This window comes from Coenobita brevimanus, chromosome 16, assembly GCF_032717465.1.
Source record: "Coenobita brevimanus isolate Jiangsu-jjx chromosome 16, ASM3271746v2, whole genome shotgun sequence".
In the NCBI taxonomy this organism is placed as follows: Eukaryota; Metazoa; Arthropoda; class Malacostraca; order Decapoda; family Coenobitidae; genus Coenobita; species Coenobita brevimanus.
Genome location: NC_136969.1, coordinates 14,920,244 through 14,925,616, shown reverse-complemented (window position 1 = coordinate 14,925,616; position 5,373 = coordinate 14,920,244). Strand labels below are relative to the sequence as shown.

Here is a 5,373-nt window from a genome sequence, read left to right as displayed (position 1 = left end):
CCCATAGAGGCAAATGCTTACCTTTGGTCAACGGGTCTGCTGGGTCAGGCAGTCCAGGGTTGAGCAACAACAACAACAACAACAATCCAGGCAAATACTTGTGTACGGAGCCTAGCTTCAGAAGCGCACACTTTGAGGAGAGTAATATGAGACTGCTGTTACCTTACAGAATTGCACTTTGATTTTTTTCCTACATCAAGCCGCACCGCAGCATACCTTTAGGTGGAAATAAACACAGCAGTGTCTCCTACTTTTTTCTTGCTTTTTACCAGAGCTCCTACAGATGCACACTGAATGTTTGCTCATCTGCAGAAAATTCACTCAGTCAAGCAATTTATTTAACTATCTACGTCCAAATATTAATTGTCCCATCAGCCGCCTAGGGCTCGGTCGTGGGCCAAGAATGGTGAAGCGAGTGACCAGTAGCTCTTTCTTGAGTGGCACAATATGTGTAATAAACCCCAACCAACCCTCAGACGTAGACCCTTACGTACTATCCCTTGCTGGAACGTCTTAACCCATTACATCACTGGCAAACATTTGGATATATTGTTGACACCTAACGTAACAAATGACTTCTTAGGCCGAATAAACCAGTTGGTTTGTCATTTGATGTACAATAACCTGAAACTAAAACTTCATCAAGTAAACAGATGGTAAGCACTCCAACCTATAAAAAAATTGCAGTAAAAAATGTGAGAGATCTTCTCCAACCAGAATAATAAACAATTCGCTCCATATCAACCTGTCCTCCATCATCAGGTTCCTTTCCCTTCAACGACATCTCACACCAGCCTCATCCTATGTTTCTATCTCATCATGAGCCTCCGAATATATACATATATATCAAATGATAGTTCTTAAAAACACTTTGAACATGACAGGAATACGACTGTCTGGCTGGAAACAACACGATTCCAATTCATCCTTAAATCTGACATCGGGATCACTGGCCTCAGTACTAACAAGGGATATGGGCCTGATAGGATCCCTCCTGTTGACCTCAAGAACCGTACTTCTGTGCTTACAACCTGCCCAGTTTAACTCTTTCGCCTCTGTCAGTCAGTTTGTACAGTACCTTTCCTTCTTGCTGGAAGTTTGCTCTCATCCAGCTTGTTCTTAAGAAAGGTGACCATTCCCAGCCCTCTAACTATTGTCCAATTGCTTTAACATCCTGATTTTGATTCAATTCTTCACAAAAAAATTTAAAGCACCTTTCCGATCACAACCTTCTTTCTGATCGTCAGTATGGGTTCCGCCCGGGACGCGTCACTGGCGACCTTCTCATTTACCTTTCAGACTCATCGGCATCCTCCTTTTGGTACTTTGGCGAAAGCTTTGTCATTGCACTTGACATCTCTAAGGCTTTGGATCGAGTCTGGCATAACTCTTTAATATCCAACTGCCTTCTTATGGTTTCTATCTTTCTATATGTGCCTTCAACTCTATCTTCCCTTCTGGTCGTTCAGTAGTCGCTGTTGTAGACGGCCACCGTTCTTCTGCTTGAGCTATTAATAGTGGTGTTCCTGAGGGTTCTGTCCTCTCACCAACTCTTCCTTCGATTCATCAATGACCCTCTAAGCTGTACGTCTAATCCCATCCACTCCTATGATGATGACTCCACCCTTCACCTTTACATTTGCTTCCTGCAGCCTCCATCTCAGCAGTTACCTCAACAAACATGGGGTGAGACAATGGCACACATAAAGTTTGACTTGGCTTATATCTCCGAATGGGGTAAAAATAATTCTGATATTTTTAATGCATCAAAAACTCAGGTCCTACATCTTTCAACTGGACAAAATCTTCTGCAAAAGTATCCTATAATTTTAGCACTATCCAATTATATCCTGCATAATCTGTAAACATAATTGGAGTTTCAATCTCGTGGGATTTATCTTGGAAAGATCATATTACCTAACTTGTTAAATCTGCTTCCAAGAGAGTGCTGGACAGACTCCTTGCTTTCTTTACCCCTGTACAGTTGTTGACTTTATACACGGCCCTTATTCCCCCACGTGCAGAGTACAACTCTCATGTGTGGAGAGGCTCACAACATACTGCTCTTTTCAACAAGGTGGAGCCAAAGACTTTTCACCCCTTCAGCTCTCCTCCTCTCCCTGTCTCCCTTCAACCTCTGTGTCTTATCGCAGCACGGTTGTATCTTTATCTCTTTTCTATCGCTACTTCAATGGTCACTGCTATTCTGAACTATCTGCTTGCATTCCTTCACCACTACGGAGGGAGCCTAGCATACGTCTAGCAACAAATTCTCATCCCTTGTCTGTCCACTTCTCTCAAACAAGAGTTAACCGTTATTCTCAGTCCTTCATATATTCAACCAGTCAGCTCTGGAAATGTCTTTCTCTACCTGTATTTTCTGCTGTCTATGACCTCCATTCTTCCAAACGTAATGTCCAGACATCTCGAAATGAAAATATCTTGAATTTATCTCTCTGTTATCTTGTTTTTTTTTTTCTTGGGGGGAACGACCTTAAGGGCTTCTGGCCTTTTGTTCCTTTTTCCGTGCATTAAAAAAAAAAAATCATGTCCTATTTGATTTTGAGTCCAAAATATCAGCAGCATAATTATATATGAATACACCACGGTCATATCAAAATTACAACAAACAATATGCAAACAAGTAAAATTGTTTCTCGCTTCTTAAGGTCACTTAAAATAAAACAGAATGGCAGAATCGTTCACACACACAATTTTTTTGTTATTTTAGTAAAATAATATCCTCATCTGTTACTTGGGTCACAACTAAAATTCTCTCTCTCTCTCTCTCTCTCTCTCTCTCTCTCTCTCTCACCTTAAGATTCGTGCAGTAAATATGTGAAGTGAGCAATCCACTGTCACCCTTAACAAAGTAAGGTCGCGACTGCCTGTGGTGGGTCGTGTGTCCTTACCGCCCCTCAGCACGTCACGTCACAATCGTCCCTATCAGACCTCACGCCCACCACCAGCTCACCAGTAACTCCCCACTCTCTCTCTCTCTCTCTCTCTCTCTCTCTCTCTCTCTCTCTCTCTCTCACAGACACACACACACGCACACACACACATACACACATCCTCAATCAATCCTCGTTCACCTTCTCCCTTTATTCATTCCGCATACCAGCTTTCTTTCAACTTAACTATCTTACTCCACTGATATTTCTCTTTACATTCATGTTATCTTCAGAGGATTCTGTTCATCTTAGCATACATTTTTCGAATGACAAAAATCCCATACAAAAATAATTAACACTTTTATTGTTAGATGTCTTTTCTAGGTTGACTACAATTGTCGCGAGGCACCAAGAATAAAATATAAAATGTCATAGTGTGTAAAGGTTAATTCTTTCAGTACGATTGTTGTCCCGTAACCTGAAAAACATCAGGCCGGAATAATAATTTGATTAAAAAGACGAAATTGTGTTGAAGGGGTTAAGGCTGCTGGGTTTCGTCACTATCTTACAGGCGGTAAAAAGTATATTAAGACATCACTGCATTATGCCACAAAGGCAGAGTGGTTAAGCAGAACACAAGAGATTGGTACAGGAGGCAGTATCGCACCACTGGTTCCGATCTGTGTGTGTGTGTGTGTGTGTGTGTGTGTGTGTGTTTTCTGAGTTACTAGGTCGCAAACAACGATCCAAGTTCACACCGTCTGTATGCAAATATTACCAATCAGAATTCTTCGGAAGTGAAGGAAATATTTTTTTGAATGTGGTGATTGCTGTTGTTCTGATCACAGGCTCATCCAGACGTGAACGTGGTGGACTTAAGTCTGAATATGCCTTCTGCAATCCACATCCCACTATCTGGGAGCAATGAGTGATGTAAGAGAATTTTTTAATGACTCAGCCGCGGAAATGCCCAAATATATTGATGAACTTACCATTAAGTGCATGCTTTTTGCATAAAATATGGAACCACACGTTGTAGAATACTACCAGCGTGATATTGTTGCAACACACACACACACACACACACACACACACACACACACACACACACGGAGGGGAAGAGGGGAGAGGGTGGAGGGAAAGGAAGTGACAGACAGGAAGCCATACACAGACACCCAGTCTATCACATTGCCTATACACACTGTTGTAGATGAAATTGCCTGACAAACAGCCTTAAAATTCTGCATCTGATTTGCAACACAATATTATTTATTCAGTTAGGAGAGTGTATTTCTATACTTTGCTCACTTATCTTGGCAAAATAAGAGTTAACGCTAAAATTCTATGTCAATCACGAAAATGTGTTATGGAAGAGGTGTAGCGTCATATTATCTCCTTAGTATTCCACCCAGCTATGAAGAATAGACTGTGATAAGACGAAAATCCAAGTCAGCTTAAACATTGATTATAAATATTTAGCAACGCCTCTTTCTAGGTGATTAATATTGCACATCATTACTCAGCGCTGATGCTTTTTTGTGCTACTGCTGCAAAATATGTCGACATTAATAAAGCCCATTTACCAACTAACAACTTGGTAAACGCTTATCAGAAATGTTTGCGAGTGAGGTCAACAACATGCTGTGAGAGAGATTTTTGTTGACGGGAAGGAAAAGACTACACTATATTTTGTTTATTATGCAGGTTTATACTATGTCAGGTTGGGCTGAATTATCAAGTGATGTTTCGTTTTCCTTAACAAGGTATTATAAAATAATGAAGTAGATAGCTCCCTCAGTCGTCCTGTTCATCAGTGATTATTTTCGTCTCTGTCTCTCTGTCTGTCATATATATATATATATATATATATATATATATATATATATATATATTTATATATATATATATATATATTCATTTCATTCATTCATTGCCAGACGCCATGTATCCCAAACGGGGTGGCCAAGGGCTTAAAGTTAATTGTTTTACAGGGAGGGGCACTAATCCTCCACCAACCCCACTTGACACGTAGGGAGTTATGCCAACAGCATCTGGTGTTCCCAGGCGGTCACTCATCCAAGTACTAACCAGACCCAACGTTGCTTAACTTCGCTGATCGGACAGGAAGCGGTGTACTCAACGTGGTATGGCCGTTGGATATATATATATATATATATATATATATATATATATATATATATATATATATATATATATATATATATATATATATATATATATATATATATATATATATATATATATGCGCCAACGCAAGATTGTGCTAGAAAAGTGAAAGAAGAGTTCTGGACAAATGTAGAAGTGTGCATGGAAAAGTTTGGAAGGAATGAGAGAGTGTTTTTGATTGGTGATATGAATGGTAAAGTTGGGAATGTGAAGGTGGATGGAATAGTTGGTGAGTGGGGTGTGCCTGCTGAGATTGAGGAGAATGGGAGTGCGTTAGTGGACATTTGTGCTG

At 40.2% G+C, this 5,373-nt stretch overlaps 1 non-coding gene across 1 annotated transcript; it reads right to left on the bottom strand.

Moving 5' to 3' along the window:
* Positions 1 to 4,933: 4,933 nt before the first annotated feature.
* Positions 4,934 to 5,052, bottom strand: LOC145391088 (5S ribosomal RNA). Its single transcript, XR_013895779.1, has one exon. It is a non-coding gene; the product is annotated as a 5S ribosomal RNA (ribosomal RNA).
* Positions 5,053 to 5,373: the final 321 nt, after the last annotated feature.